The 18025-nt window shown below is 33.1% G+C and overlaps 1 long non-coding RNA gene across 1 annotated transcript; it reads left to right on the top strand.

Moving 5' to 3' along the window:
* The first annotated feature begins 7786 nt into the window (after nt 1-7786).
* LOC133781554 (uncharacterized) lies at nt 7787-13338 on the top strand. The gene is made up of 2 exons (XR_009870146.1): nt 7787-7980; nt 13035-13338. It is a non-coding gene; the product is annotated as an uncharacterized LOC133781554 (long non-coding RNA).
* The last annotated feature ends 4687 nt before the right edge of the window (nt 13339-18025 follow it).

Raw genomic sequence — 18025 nt, 5'->3', positions numbered from 1 at the left:
GGCATATGAAGTGTTTCCCGGGTTTGCTAGTTTAACCCCCATCTCGATCTTCGGGCGAAGTCCTCTAACAAACTTGTTCACCCTTAGATAGTCGGTTGGAACCAACTCTGCTGCGAACTTTGCTAAGCGATCGAACTGACGAGCATATTCCGCCACTGTTAAGTTCCCTTGCTTCAGATTGGTGAACTCCTCAACTCTCGTAGCAAGCACTGCTGAATTGTAGTACTTCTTGTGGAAGAGCTCCACAAATCGGGTCCACGTCATAGTGGCAGCATCGTGGGATTGCTGGACCAAATCCCACCATATCCTGGCATCTTTCTTGAGTAAAGATGAGACGCAGGATATGCGGTCTGCATTACTAAGGTTCATGTGAGCTAGGATCGGCTCCACATTCCTTAGCCATTCTTCTGCTTCAAAGGGGTCCGTAGTCCCTTCGAAGTTCGGAGCGTGCTGCTTGCGGAACCTCTCGTACACTGGCTCCATGTGCTGAACAGGATAAGGAGCGTAGTTCGTCATAGGCCATCCCCCATACGGACCAACTTGTTGGGGTGCTGGGGCCATTGGCTGTGGCTGCGGCTGTGGCGGAGGCTGAGGCTGAGATTGAGCCTGTTGGCGTTGTTGCTGCAGAAGTTCCTCGACTTGCTGTCGTAGTCTGGCAATCTCTGCAGTGTTGTCAGCTGGCTGTGCCGGTGCGTTGCGGCGAGCAGTAACACGTACTCTCCTTCGGCGAACGGTAGGGACCGCATTGGTCGCTGGAACATCGTTGGAAGCGTTCCCGTTGGTGCGAGCAGATCTTCGGAGAGACATCGTAGCAGAGTTCTAACAGTTAAAAGAAACATGTTAGAACTTTTTCCTAATAGGCTCTAAGGCAAAAACTTATTCTAAAACAAACATATCTCGGACCTATTTATTATGACTTTTTATGAAAAATTATATAGGTCTTTATTTATTATTAGAGTGGGTTTCTATACTTAGAAAAACAAGTCATATTTATTTTCTAAGTGTGTTTCTAATCATCCTATATGACTTAATTCTCAGGCTCGAAACTTATCTTTGTTCCAAAGTTAACCATATTGAGGGAGGGCTGGGATCAGTAAAATCGTTCCCACTACTAAGGCCCCCTAACTCTCAACAAGGAAACCAGGTTCATTGATTCGTATCCACCCTCACCGAACTCAGTCATTATTCATTTTATTTAGTATTTATTATGATTGTGAAAAAAATTTCAAACTCACACATGATATTCAAATAGCATGTTTATTCATTTGGAAAACAATTTCACTTATTACAATCATAACATAAAAGTAAATAAAACAAATAAAAACTACTAATCTAAAAATCGGGATCTTCTACATCCTATCCGTCATCTAACATATCATCATCTATAGCCTCATAGTCATCATTATCATGAGCATCAAAATGCCCTCTAGGAAGGTTTGTGAGAATCCTATTCTTTTGCTCCTTGGTGAATTGAAATTCAAATTTTGCGGTGAACCTAACTAAGAGGAAATAGTATCTCATTGCTAATGGTGATTCATCCTCATCATTCATTTCTTCCCATATTTCTTCTAAGGCTGCTATTACAGGATGGAAATCTTTAAACAACCTAATCACTAATACATATTGTTCTGTTGATCTTAGCATTATTTGTTTAGCCTCTTGAAGGCCACCTATTGCTTGGTGAAACAAAAGCAACCTTCGTGTAATCCTTTCTAAGGCTCCTACGGTGTTTCTTGGTTCCCTTATTCTTTTTAAGGCCTTAATGGCTCGGATATCTTGGTAGGTTAAAGCTCCATTCATTTTTAACTGAAACATAAACACTAAAGTTGTTAGCTATACACATAGACAAAGTAACTTGTAACTTGTAACTTAAACACTTACTTGGCGGTCCGATTCGGAGCTTTGAGCATGTGTATCGAGGAGAACTTCATGCGAAGGAACCGTTTTCTCTGATACCAACTGTAATGACCCACTAATCTAGACTAATTGGACCATTATCGAAACTATACATAAAAACTTACATTTTACGAAAATACCACAATTTATTGAGTAACTTGAAAATAAGAGTTATTTACAAAGAAACAGAATACTAAGAAGGATTTTGGGATCCCATTGTCTTTAAAACCAAAACATGATTTAAAAATAAAAGACATTACATAATAATGCGGAAAATACATGTAAAACCATAAAAAAACATAAAAGGAGACTACATCCTCGAATCGATAACGCTCGGCCCCTTGACTCCATTCATCATCGATACACATCCTCCCAAGCATCACGAATCTTACCGCCTCTAAGCTTATTTTCCTGCACATAAACAGAAAGGAGTGAGCCTAATGCCCAGCAAGGAAAAACCTAACACATAGTCATATACACAATTTCATAAGAAAACATAAAGACTTAACATAATACATATAACATACACTTATTATAATGGCCATTATTACTTGGGGTCCCATAGACTAAACAAGCATATGCCCATGGGGTTAATGGGGTCCTACTAGCTAAGTAGGTCATATGCCCATAGCCCATTTGGGGTCTTGTTAGTCATATGGGTCATATGCCCAAGCCTACATACACATATACATATCATAATACTTTTAATAACATAAACATATAGATAACATAAGCACATAACATATTATTTCTAGCCTATTTTCCTTACCAAAGTTACCGGGATAAAATGGACTGAGTTAGGACTTTTGGAACACTCCTAAAACCACAATGAACAAGGGTGAGTCTAAAGAAAGGAGATGAAATGAAAGAGAATAGGAAGACTAAACCATTAAACGAAAATATGCTTACCACCACTTAAGTGCTTAAGAACTTGGATTCCCTAACCAAAATAAGAATAAGGTTAGGGGACTGAGTAGAAGGTTTTGAGAAAAGAAATAACATAGAATACAGAAAGGACTAGAGTTTTGGGTTTACCTCAAAGATTGCAAGATCAATCTAACATCTACCGAAATACTATAGCACTCACTTACTTCCCAAGTGTTTGATAAGCTTATGATGTTTAAGCTTATAGTTTTTCCCCAAACCAAGTGTTTACACTCTCTCACTCACTTAACACTAGCAGCCTCTGAACTTAGAGCAAATGGTGAATAATGGCTGGGTACTAGGTCCTATTTATAGAGTTTGGGAATGAAAATATCTTGATTTTACTTGAATAAAAATAATGGCTTTTTAGGTGAAAATCATTTGAATAATCGTTCAGCAGAGGCTGAAGACTCGTTCAGAAGATGCTGGACTGTTGAAGGAGTTTGAATGGCTGAAGGGAAAAGAATTCAAATGTATTTGAATTCATCCTGGTGGAGGCGATATATCGCCCCCTATAGGCGATATATCGCCTGGACCTTTGTTCCCGAGGCGACCGTGCATCGATTCGTGTTTTCCGTATCTACGTGCTGCGACATATCGCCCCCTATAGCTGCGATATATCGGCATACGCTGAATATTTAAACACGAATTTACACATTTTTAGCTGAGTTTGAATGGAGTAAACAGCCTTGACTAAGCCCTCAACGTGCTCAAAGCTGTTGACTGACCCTATACATTCAAACTTTTACCCTTATTTAATTTAATCCTCAAAAATACTAAATCCTTAATTACCATTCAAAACATGTGCTTAAAATCCTATTGGTTGATGTCTAAACCTTATAATATAATAATATATTCCTTAATATCAGACACATTAATCAAACCTTAGGTTATACTTAATATTCTTAAACTATAGGTTAAACTTAGAAAATCTATAAGTACTACTATGAGTGTCCAAATAACTCCCGGTCTGAACCAAAAATCCAAAGTAACAATGATAACACTCAACATACTATAATACTACTAAACAATTAGGTAAGTAAAGTTCTTGGACTCTACAGCCGCGGCCCTTAAGGGCTAGCGCCGCGACGCTAGGCCATTTCTGGGCAGGGGAAAATTCAGTTTTTAGGCTTTTGCCCAGGGGGCTCGGGGGACGCTTCCGCCACTTTGTGTGGGGATCCGGGAGGTCTCGAGGGCTCGGGATTGATTCTGAGAGATGCTTTTGACTCTGTTTATGGTTTGATTACACGTTTGCCTTAAAACCTCGATTAGTGAGTTAAAAGCACGTTTAAAACTCACTTAGTAACGACTCTAAGGAAGTAGGGCGTTACATAGACCCACGGCTCGCACTCGAGCAGATGACGTCAGCAGAGAGAATTAATCATGAGTTTTTGGGTGGATGTGATGTCAGCTGCATGGAAAACTGAAACGTCGCCTACTTTTTCTAAGAAGTACCATTATTCCTGCCTCAAAATGTGTTATCATAAGGCTTAGGGAACCTAAAAGACCATTGGTTGCCTTACCAAGGAAGTGCGATCATTGCCTATAAAAGTAATGCTATGAATTTTAGTATGTTATAGTCTCATAAGGCGCCAGCTGTTGCAGATTTTATAGCTACGCAAGTATACGCAATCGCAATTTATAATAAATCTTGATAAGAACGAGTATCGTCCCACGAAGACTGATTTATCAATTACCAAATAATTAATTTCTAGTTTCTATTTGGCTAATGAAAACTGGATTTGTGAAATTTGAAAATAAGAAAACAGAAATAAATGAAAATTGCAGAAATCAAATAATAACAAGAACACAAAGATTAAATTCACTATGAAACAATTAGGAATCCTAATCTTCTCTACTATCCACTCTATTATTCTTTAATGCATTTACTACTGAAATTCTTCTCACTGAAATGATAGGCAAACCAAAGTGTTATCTATTCGGGTTAAGAAATAGAAAACTCGACCTAATGTGGATTCCCTATATTTCTATGGTCAATTCAAACAATAGGAAGCAATGAATACAACCTTAAATCACATAAACCAATTTGATACTCTCATTCTAAATTGAAATCTATGTCTATTCAATTTTAGCATATTTAAATCTCACCTTTTAGATTTTGATTCAAATTCATAAATCATATGTAAAAGGTGCGCAGTCAATCACATACACAATAAACACAAATTGAATAGATTTCAGATGAAGAAGAAATAAATAAATGCATTAAATCATAATAGAGTTTCAAGAGAGTCAATTAGAAAACCTAAACAGAAATTTAGTTCATAAACATGAGTAAATCAAACATTAACATAGAATTTAACATAGTCTAAATCAAAAGATAAAGAAAAAGAACTCTAGGTTTTTGTGTCTTCTCTAGCCTCCTTCTTGCTTAATCTGATCTCCCTCTCCTAAAAACGTCATTAAGGAAGCTTTTTATAGGCCCTAATTCATTTTTGCATGAAAAGAAAAGATTGCCCCTGAAATTCCCCTAAATTCTGTTTCCGTACGGACCCTAACGCTGGGGCGCCTCAAGATAGCGCTGGGGCAATGTAGATAAGTCTCAAAATACGCTTGTGGAAAACTGATAGCGTTGGGGCATTGAAATGTAGCGCCTAGGCGCTACAACCTGCATTAAATCATGTTCTCTGTTTCTCGACAGCGCTGGGGCGCTGATTGTACAGAATAAAATTGAAACCCATTTCAAACAACCTACAACGTCAGCTCATCGTATTTTGATCATAACTCCTTTGATATAACTCCGAATTGAATGATTCAAAAATATATGGAAAGCGAAGAGAAATATCTACAACTTTTATTTCAAGAAGTATTTCCATAAAGTGAAGAAATTATGGTCAAAATACATCTTGAAGTCTCAGAATTATGTTATAGAGCATAAATCTTTAATGTAGTATTTTCCACACGTAATGTCTTGAAACTCTGCAATAAACACTAAATCCATCTTATTCATCATATTTAACATGTTTCTTCTCATTTTACTCCATATCATGTACTTGACCATTAAAACCTGAAACAAGAAGAAAACAAGCGTAAATATGCACTAAACAATCCTAAATAACTAAAAACATAATCTAAAACAAACCTAAAATGACCATAACACCAGCTTGGTCGAAGCATGCAAGTTTATCTAGTGCTGGTCGCACTAAGATAAACTTGGGGGGCAAATGTTTGACCTGAAATTGGACGTGGTGACGTGGCACTTGAAGAGGACACGTGGCAGTAAAGACATCAAATTCTCAAGAGTTGGTCGAGATAAGATAGCTGTTCGAGAAGACTTCATTAGCATAAAGAACAGCAGTATAATTTTCCCAAAATTGATATTTATATGATAATTTATAGTTACCAAATTTGTACATATTGTTAGTATATTGTAACTCATAGTTACAAAATCGATAACTATCATTATTATACATCAATTTTTATATATAAACTTGTTGGTGACTAACTGTGATAACTTTTTCAAGTAATTGGTAAGTTAACAATTTGGTAAGAAAACTCCACTCAATACGTGATGTACGTGATTAAGGCTTGACCCGGTTGTTAAATATAGATTTGATTAGGGCTTGGGCCCCTGTAAATGTGCATGATTATGATTATGCCTGTGATTGTTTGATTAAGCATGCTGAATGCTCTGTATCTAGATATTTGTTATATAATGTATGTCTGTTTGCATTATCTGATTAAGAAAGGCTTGACTTATGAGTCGAGGCTGGCAATAGCGCTGAGCGCTGGTTGAAAGCATTGACTTATAAGTCAAGGGCGCCAATAGTGCGCTGAGCGCTGGTCGTTGTGGTTAGGCCTAACCAGGAGCGCATGATACGCTTGTCCGACCAATTGGTCGTGAAAAATTAAGCATCAGGTATGCTGGGCTAGCTCTAAGGCTGGTTACGCAGAGGATAGGGCAATGGGCCCCGGGGTGACTTATTAGTCCAGGATCTTACGACATGGCCCCGGTATGACTTATTAGTCATCTGGTTAGAGCAGTGGGCCCCAATGTGACAGTGTAGTCATTTATTTGCATAGAATGCATGCATGAGTAGGGTTATTACTACTAGGCATGCTTATTATGATTCTATGATATATTATTAACTGCTTACGAGCATGTTTAAGTTTTCTTGCCGAGTCTTGGCTCACGGGTGCTATGTGATGCAGGAAATGGGAAAGGGAAGCTGGACCAAACGTGAGGTTGAGAGCTTCGGTGGCGATGTATATATATGCGGCTGCTCGAACACTACGATCGGGAGTTTCTAAGAGGAACTAGGGTTGAACCTTATTTTGCCGCTTAGGTCGGCTGGTTGTAACTTTTGAACTGTAATAAACCTTTTAAACGTTATGTTGGGATCCCATGTATGAGCGTAAATATTTTTAATGAAATAATTATTCCATTTTGACCAAATTTTTTAACTATAAACTGTTAATCATGTTTAGTTACATGGTTATGGTCAAATAACTCGTTTAGCGAGTCTAACAATATCTAAAATACACAGTGTAACAGTCATAGCTATCCAGAACGTTGAAAAAGTTATCATATATATAATATTATTTATTTATTTAAATTTTATATAATAATCTTACAAATTTAACAAAACTAAGGAAACATGCATTCTTTCTTGGTTGTACCAACTAGCAACGCTGAAAAAGGATGACACGGTTTGTATAAATTCAACTATACAATAAATTTGTGGCCCTAAAGTCAATAACAAAATATATATGAAAGGAAAAACACTTTTTTGTGGAAATCTAAGGCAGAATGATTTAATTATTAACAAAAGACATATAAAGGTCCTTACGTCCTCACCAGGAAAATTCTTTTTCTTGCCCTTTTCTTTTTGTATTCTGAAGTCAATAGCTCGTATGAAAGGAAAAAGTATTAAAGATTTATTTTGCCTTTTGACTCATTCAACTTCACTAGTTATAAATATCGTATCCGCCATCCATTGCTTGACTATGATTTTTTGCATTCTCACTTTGAAAACATTTTCAGCAATATGATAATTGCAGTGCTTCTCTTGTTGGTTGCCACCTCTAATACTCATGCAGTGGCTGATCAGAAAAGTAGCAGCAGAAGAGTGAATGATCAAGCACAGTGCATAGAGAAAGAAAGAGAAGCTCTCCTCAGCTTTAAGAGAGTTGTAGATCCAGGTAACATTCTCTCCTCTTGGACAATCAATAATAGCACAAACCAAAACTGTTGCAATTAGACAGGTATTACTTGTGATAACTGAACCAATCACGTGATTAAGATTGATTTTAGCAGTGTTTATGATGATAATACTGATGGTTATGACTATGCAATCGGTGGTGAGATTGGCTCCTCCTTAGTTGAGCTACAGAAGTTGCAGTACCTGGACTTTCATGGGACGAACTTCAGTGGAATACCAAAGTTTATTGGAGCTTTAATAGATCTCATATATCTTGATCTTGGCGGAAATCCTATGAGGGGAGCTATTCCTTCCGAGCTTGGAAATCTTACCAAACTGCAATATCTTGGTCTTTACACATCTTTTGACAATATTAATCAAATGGTTGCTGATAATTTTGGATGGCTCTCATACCTCACTTCTTTGAGGACTTCCATCCTCGGCAATGTCAATTTTACTAGAGCCGGCCTTCAATCTTTTAAGGTTCCATCTTCCTTGCTAAGCTTAGATATATCATATTGTCTACTTCCGAAGGTAGATGTTTCTTCTCTTCCCTACTCAAATTTACCAAATTTTCTCAAAAATCTCATCCTTAGTTACAATTCTATGCATCCCACGGCCATATCTTGGTTTTGACTTCTTCTGTGAACCTTATTGACCTCGAACTCACTAATAACATCATAAATGGTTCCTTTCCAGATTCTTTTGGTCATAAAAATTATCTTAGAAACATTGATTTGTCAAGTAATGAAGTTGGTTTTGGGTTCCCAAAATCCTTGGGGAATCTTCCCAACGTTAAATATTTGGATATTTCTCAAAACAATATGGGCAGAACGGTACATGATCTTTTTGAGAGCCTATCAGGTTCAACTAGGTACTCCTTGGAGATTTTGTATTTGGGTTCTAACCAACTTAGAGGATTAATTCTTGAAGATGCGAAAACTTTCCCATCTTTGAGGCATTTAATTCTTGAAGGTAATCTGATTGAAGGCCCTTTTCCTAATCGTTTAAAAAGATTTCCAAATCTTGGTGAGTTATATTTAGACAACAACAACCTCACTAGTCTATTGCATGATCTTTCCTCGATGTCCAACTTGACAGTTTTCAGTGCAGCTAATAACAAGTTCAATGGTACTTCAGTTGCTAGTATTGGTGAGCTTTATCTTCTTGAGAGCTTAGATGTATCTTCGAATTCCCTCACAGGGGTCATATCCGAAGTTAACTTATGTTGTCCTAATTTGAAGACACTAGACTTATCATATAACTCTGTGCAATTGAAATTCAAATCCAATTGGGTCCCCTCATTTCAATTGACAGACATAATGTTGTCTTCTTGCAAGTTAGGTCCTCAATTCCCACTTTGGCTCCAAACACAATTAAATCTCCAATTCTGAAATTTCTGGTGATGTTTCTAGTTGGTTCAGTAATATAATTCACAATTTGGATTATTTAAACATGTCTTACAATCTCATCGGTGGCTCCTTGCCAAGTTTTCCATTAAAGTCTATTTATAGAGTTGATTTGAGTTTCAACCAATTCCAAGGCTCCATTCTGCCTTCTCTGTCAAATACAACTTACTTGTATCTTTCCGATAATAAATTCAGTGATTGTAGGCCTTTTCTTTGTGAAGCAAATGAGGCGTTGACAATAATTCTTGACCTTTCTTATAATAAATTATCCGGAAGGCTTCCAGATTGTTGGAAGAATTTTAATACTCTTTGTGTTTTGAAGTTGAACAACAATGAGCTAACTGGGGAGATCCCCAACTCGATAAGTTCAAGTTGGGATTACATTCAAACTCTACAATTGAGACATAATAACTTCTCAGGAGCTTTGCCTTCCTCGTTGAAAAACTGCACCGAGCTTCGAGTTTTTTATTTGGGACACAATAATTTGGAGCACATAATACCATTGTGGATTGGTGAAAGATTAACAACTCTAGTTTTTCTTAGTCTCAAGTCAAATAAATTATATGGGAGTGTACCATTAAATCTCTGCCATCTTACCAAGATTCAATGTAATGACCCAACTATTTCTAAGTCCTTAGACCATTAGATCTACTATACATAGCTACTATTTTGGGAAAGATACATAAGAAATAATATAACTTTATTAAACCTCAAAATATTATATCAATTACATAATAATAGAAAATATGGCATGGGTACCCATTGTTTAAAACATAAAACATAATTTTAAACTAAAGAAAATTGTTTACAAAACTAAATGCGGAAAAAATATGATTTAAAAGAGTAAAAATAAATAACTTCATCCTCGATCGACACGCAGTCCACACATTCCATCCATCCTCAACATACAAGCCAAGCTACCAAGAATCCTTCCGCCTTCCATATTCATTTTCCTGCATCACACTAAAAATAATGGAATGAGCCTAGTGCCCAGCAAGGAAAACCTACTAAAAACATACATCATATATCATAAGCATAAAACTACATCATAAACATAAACTATAAAACATATGACTATAAAAATATATACCATATATCATATGCATACACTATAAAACATATGGCTATAAAAACATATACCATATAGGACTACAATATGAATGGCCATTAACTCATTAACATGGGATGCGATAAACCATCTAGGTCCCCTGTCTAATATCTGAGGTAGGTTAGATCACATGGTAGTTATGATAACCCATCTAGGTCCCCAGTCTAATATCTGAGGTAGGGTAAACCATAACTCTAAACCATGAAAATGATAAACTAATCTTGGGCTTGCTATCTAAGCAAGTCATATGCCCAAGTGACTAAAAACATAATCTTGGGGCTTGTTATCTAAACAAGTCATATGCCCAAGGACTACAAAACATAGCATACATATACTTATTATAGCATAAACATATCATAACATAAACATAGCATAACATATCATACAAACATACAAGATCTATCCTATTTTCCTTACCAAAATACCGGGATGATGAGAACAAAGTCGGGATTTTTGAACACTCCTAAAAACCATTAATAGAGAGGTGAGTTTTCTAAAAGAAAGAGATGAAGAGGAATGAACTAAACCATCGAGAAAATACTTACCAACAAGAAATCTCAAGTTCGTAGAACTTAGATGCCTAACCAAGAATAGAGAAGATTGGGTTTGGAATTGAGTAGAGAAAAACTATAAGAACTAACAATACAGATTAGGAACTAAGAATAGGAATACCTTTGAAATTGCTATGATCGAATTACCCCTCGAAACCGAAATACACTCTATGAACCTTACTTCCCAAGTGTCTAATAAGCTTAGAATGACAAAGCTTATAACCCCAACCCAAGTGTTTATCACTCTATAGTCTCACTAGCACCTAGAAGGCTCTAATCAATGCTTGAAGAATGAATGAAAAAGCTTGGTGCTAGGTCCTATTTATAGAGTTCTAGGAATAAAAATATTCTTTTTGGCTTTGAATAAAAATAATGAATTTAATTGAAAATATTTGAATATCCTTCAGCCAAAGGCTTAGGACTTGGTCAACAAAGGTTGATTTTTAAAAACAAGAAAAAACAATCAAATAGAATCCTAACTTCTAACTCCTTAAATCTCGTAACTCTAAACTAACCTACAATAAAATCAACATATATGGAGTTATAGGACTCCGATTTAGAATATCTTTATACAACTTTTTAGAAATACTATTTTTCGAAATTCATAACATAAATGGGTCAAAAATAGGTCGGAAGTTACATTACCCTAAAGTTACGAAAAATCTATTTAATTATCTAAATCACAAATAAATGAAATTGTGACAAATGTCAAGCTCCTAACAAATTCTGGTGAAGACTAAGTCTTATATTTCCCTTATTTTATCATTAAAATAATAATTCCTTAATAATCATACATATGACAAGTGTCATATTCCTATTGGTTCTATCCAAACCTTAGGAATAACTATGCTCATGACAAGTGTCATATTCTTATTGGCTCTATCTAAACCTTAGGTTATAATAATTATCATGTTAATAACCAGCAATATTAATCAAGCCTTATGTTATAATTAATATTCTTAAATTATAGGTTAAACTTATAAAATCCATAAATATTGCTAGGAGTTTCCAAATAAGTCCCGGCTTGAACCAAAATCTACAGTAATGAACATACTATAGCTAATACTAGCTATTACTACTAATACTACTATCTAACTAGCTAAGTAAATTCTGGAACTCTACATTCAAATATTGGATCTTTTCGAAAATAATTTATCTAAAGACATTCCTTCATGCTTTGAGAATTTCACCTCCATGGTGGAAGAGCCATATGGTGATGGAACCACCCTTTCAATAGCATTCAACCCCTTACCATCTAGCGGCTATGTTACTAGTTTTGACAATATCGCGTGGATTGTTTGGAAGGGAATAGAGTATGAATATGGTAATATTCTTGGATTACTAAGAGTCATTGATCTATCAAGCAACAAATTGAGTGGAGATATTCCTACTGAAGTAACTAATCTCATACAATTGGTTCAACTAAACCTATCGAGAAATGAACTGAATGGTAGCATTCCGAAGAAGATGGGGAACTTGAGAAAGCTTGAATCATTGGATCTGTCTCACAACAAGCTTTCGGGAAAAATTCCCACAAGTTTGGCTGAAGTATCTTTGTTGAATTACTTGGATTTGTCTAATAATAAATTGTTGGGGAGAATCCCATCAATTACTCAACTGCAAACCTTTGATGCTTCTTCATACGATAAAAATCTAGCACTCTGTGGACCTCCTCTAACAAGCTCATGCCCTGGAGATGAGACATCAATATTGCAAAATCCTTCTGGTTCAAATGGAAGCCTTGAGGAAGACGATGATGGGGAATGGTTTAACATGTCATCATTTTACATTGGAATTGGTGTGGGATTCTTCATTGGATTTTGTGGGACGCTTTTTCTGGACCCCTCCTATAGATTTGCTTGTCTTCAATTAATGCGAATTTTTGGACGCTGGCTTTAATTTTTTGGGGTCTTTTTTTATTATTACACTATCATTTAAATCACTCTTACATTTACATTAAGGTAATTTTTTTTGTTATCTTTTTTAGAACATACTGGTGAAGATTTTGGTATGTAGCTGGCGTGGAGGATGACAGAGCTAGAACCTGAGCATTTGAGCTGTAAAATTATTTTTCTTGTTCTTGTTTTATGGTTTCAGTATTTCTAGCTAGGACATGTTATGGTAATATTTATTTTGTGTGTTTAATTTAAAATAATAAAATAAAATAATAGCTAGATTCCAAATCTAGTTTTTTTTTTTTTTGGGTGAAACTGTAGTTATTGACAAAGTTATCTTGGTCTGCTGTTGTATTCAATTTAGACATTTAATGCCATCTGTTATTGTGTTTATTAGTTAAGTTTTCATTACTTTTTTTTTGGTTAATTTTGTTTATGTTATTTTAGTTTGTTAGAGCACTCTCATTGATTCTCTATTCTATTCTTCAAAATACATCACCAAAATCCTACTTATTTTATTTTACATTACATCATAAGTAAACTTCTCTATTTTTACTGTATATATTCTCTACATCAATTAAATATTATTTTTTTATTATAATAATAAAAAAGGAAAGAAAAAGAATGAGAAAATATAAATAAAATGGAAAGAGAAAAAGAGCTAAACCTTCTCTATATGTGGAGAATGATTCATTATGAGGTATAATAAATATGTACTTTAGCTCACCCATTGGATTATAATTTTTCCTTATTTCTTCAAAATTTTGAAGAATTAGCGCTATTTTAGCTCATCAATTGAATGCGTTCTTAGGCACTGCTCTTACTCACTAATCTGAGTGAGGACCTTATGAAATTGGTCTTCTTCTACCTCTTATCATCCTCTACGATTTTCTATGTTTCTGTTTCACTCTTCTAGTGCTGATGGATATGGTGTTCTAGTCTTTGCCAAAATACAAGGTCCAAACAATATTTTGTAAAACACAGGGTCCAAATAAATAAGGAGACAAAACACAGAGTTCAAAAAAGTATAAACCTTAATTTAATCCTATATAATTAACTTGAAATGAAATAAATCTATATTTAGTGAAAAGTTAAAATGCCATATGTAAAAGAAGTAAAAAAAATCATATTTCACCTAATTTTCTCAATATAAAAAGTGAATATTACATGAAATATGATATTTTTTTTTTTAAAAAAAAACTTTGATAAATATGATTTTTTTCCCTCAAGTTTTGTATGACATAATTTATTTGTTTATATTTTTATGGAATTTTTTTCTATATTTTTATAATTTTATTAAAATATGTCATATACTTAATATAAAACTTTAATATTATTTTATTTTAATTACTTTAAGGGATATTTTTATTATTATTTATTTTTTAATTATCTTTAGATTAATAATATATATATGTATAATTAAAGGTGTACATAAAACAATACAATTTCTTAAATCACATATAAATACATATATTTTTTGTTATTATTTTTATATGTATATATATTTTCGATTATAAAACAATACACAAATCTATATATATATATGGATATGCAGACCCGAACAAGTGACAGCTATTGTTTCAATAATCAATGTCAAATGATTTTGAAAAAATAAAAAAAACCTATTTAGATTTTTTGATGAAGAGTATAAAAAATGAAAAAATAATAAAGAGATGAGAGAGAAAGAAAATCAAATATAAAAAAAAGACAAAAAAGAAGGAAAAAAGCTTTGGTGATTATTTTAATATAAAATTTGTCTTAAAAATGCTTTAAAATAATAAGGCATGAATACCGTAAATTTAGTATAAAAAACCGTATAAAAGTAGGTAACTATATGTTTCAAATTCTTTGGCTTTGTAGAATCTATTCCATAATTTACTCTATTTTATGACAATAAATATAGAAGTTAATTTTATTTTTACCATATTTTTGTAAAGTGCCCATATAAAAATCCAAAGCACGATACTTATCAAAATGTGAAATAAAAATTTAATTTTTTATAATAATATCAAAATATGTTTTATAGTTTAGAAAAATACCATGTTTTGGCACCAAATCTAATCCCAACACTCTCTCTCTCAACTGAAGCCCATTAAAGCTGAATCTGGGTATTGGGTATTGGAGTTTGTAGAACAGAGGTGTGTTCTTAATTATCGTATGTCACGACAGAGTGACATTAGAACAAAAATGCCAAAGAAAAACAAAAAACAATTATACAGAATTTAAACAATTATGCATAAATATTGTTAATTATTCTGTGTTGTCTATATAGATTTTGTTTATTAATCCAGTCTTCCAACTAGTAATTGGTTTCTTTTCTTTTGACTGAATATTTCAATATTTTATAAATGCATAAATCTGCAATGCTATATATTTATTATTATTTTTTTAAAATTAGATGATTTTGTCCCAACCATTTCTAGATATTGTGGCTTGTTAATTTTTATTGATCTTCACTTTTATTCCCTCAAGTAAAAAAAAAAAAGCACTAATTTTGATTATTATTCTCTTTATGATAATACTTCACGATAAATCTGTTCTTAAATATTTAATTGAAAAATAATTCACATATAGATGATCGATGGTAGGAAAGATTAAGAACATTATTGGGAAAAAAAAATTAATAATCAAACCAATAACAAACATAATATTTATGTCACCGCAAGTATGATGGAGCATAAATATTACAAAACATTGCTAATAAGAAATCAAGGAAAATTTATTCCCCAGATGCTGGCCCTATTTAGAAGTTCAAGAAAACTAATTATTTCATCCACATTCTTTCCTTTCAATCTCAAGGCATCAGTAATTGGATCTTTAACTTTCTTCAAGCTCTCAGACATCTGTATTTTGAACATGCACAACAAGAAAAAAGGGCTTTTACTTCGGTTTTTAAGCTGGATTTACTTCGGTTTTCGCTAAAATTCGCAACCGCAGTAGTTCGGAGCGAAGTAAAAAGTAGTTAAAAACCGAAGTGAAAAATAGGCTTTCTACTTCGGTTATTATGTAAAAACCGAAGTAGAAAGTGGGGATTCTACTTCGGTTTTTACATAATAACCGAAGTAGAAAGTGGGGTATGCTTCCTTGTTGGGCACTTTCTACTTCGGTTATTATGTAAAAAGCGAAGTAGAAAGTGGGGTTTCTACTTCGGTTTTTACATAATAACCGAAGTAGAATCCCCACTTTCTACTTCGGTTATTATGTAAAAACCGAAGTAGAAACCCCACTTTCTACTTCGCTTTTTACATAATAACCGAAGTAGAAACCCCCCCACCCCATTTTTTTAATAATTATTTCTAATTATTTTTAAATGACCGAATTCTATTTTTTTCTTTTTTTTTTGCCCTAATTATTTTAAATAGTCTAATTAAATGAATTTATAATTATATATATTTTTACAATTGGAATTGGTTTATTTTCATTTAATTTATAACAGAAATAAAAATCACAAAATTTATACACTTATAATTAAAATTCTTATAAAATTAAATATTTATACATTCACATAATTGTTAAGTAGAATAGCCTAATCATTCATATATACATTCACATAATTGTAATTAAGTAAAATAATATAAACATTTATATATACATTCACATAAAACTAAAGGTATGTATAAACAAAATAGTCTTACTAATAAATTTAAGTCATCAATCGGCTTAACTATTCTTGTTGGATTGGCAAGATGTCCTCCCGATCCTTGGCGACAATTTGACTACTAGTAACTTTGTCATTTAGTTCATTCTACGAAACAAACCAATGATTGATTAAATTAGTAACTTGTAACAACACTTAAAAAAATTTCTTACTTTGCTTTAAAACACTTACATCTCTTTCTTCAATTTTTTTGTCCAAATTATCTTCGACAAGAGTCTTCTTCGTTTCTCGCGCTCTTGTCCAAATTTCATATCCATCTACATCTTCCACTCCTAGTTCTTTTTTCTAGAACATCAAACATAATTGAAGTTTAATTATTAAATTTTCCTAAGTCTAACAAAATTTCGGCAGCATAACAACTGCATTTTAACTTCTCCAAAATTTTTAAAATCTGTAAATAACACACAAAATATATCGACATAGTGTGCAAATTGAAAAAGAAAAACAATTAATAAAATCTATAAAAAATTGGCAGAGTTTCCTTTGTTTTTGTAGCATATCCCAATTTTATAATTATATATAAATTCAACACAAACAAACACAAAATCAACATACATAATTCCATCTTTATATCACTGCCAACAACAAATTTCCCAGAACCTACTTCACTAAAGTAAAGCACGCAAGATTTAACTCTAATTTTATAAATAAATATTGCAATAGTAATAAATAAAATTTAAAGATTACTCACCTCCAATATTACTCTTGAAGTCACCCAAAATCAATACCGAATTGGCAACTAAATCAACAACCCTACTAAAAAGCTTAAACAAAAATAAATAAAAATCAATTACATAATTAATTAAACTAGCTACATAATCATCAAACAACATATCAAGCTAGCTAGTTATAGAAAACAAAAAACAAATGTCACTAATAATCCAAACATTTCAAGTTCTAACATTGGCAACAACATTACTTATTGAAGCTATGTTTAGAAATTTAAATAGCAAGTCACAACAATTTTTAAATTTTACTAATATATATATATTTATATAATTAATAACATTATATAAAATAACAAAATAAAAAAATATATAACACAAATATACTAAAAAACAAGTATTAAATTCGGAATAATATAAAAAAATTAACACAAACAAAGTTTTAAGGTAACAAACCTTCTTTGATGCTCAAAATAACCTCTAAATCAATATTAGCAACTCTAAAACCTATATATAATAAACACATTATATCTATAAGAAAAAAATCTGAAAATATTATAGAAAATTAAAAAAAAATCTTACAAACAAAGATTTAGTGATTCATACCTTTTTTGAAGCTCAAGAACTTATTTTAATGTAAGAAAACCAGCCAAAGTCCAATAACAATACCCATTTTCGAACCCTAAAAATACCCACACTCAAAGTCTTTATTTTCTTCCTCAAAAATAAAAATGGAACTAATATTTCTGTTTTTAAGTAA

Source organism: Humulus lupulus, chromosome 6, assembly GCF_963169125.1.
Source record: "Humulus lupulus chromosome 6, drHumLupu1.1, whole genome shotgun sequence".
NCBI classification, from domain to species: domain Eukaryota; kingdom Viridiplantae; phylum Streptophyta; class Magnoliopsida; order Rosales; family Cannabaceae; genus Humulus; species Humulus lupulus.
The sequence above is the reverse complement of the archived record's forward strand: the minus strand, read 5'-3'. Positions and strand labels throughout refer to the sequence as shown.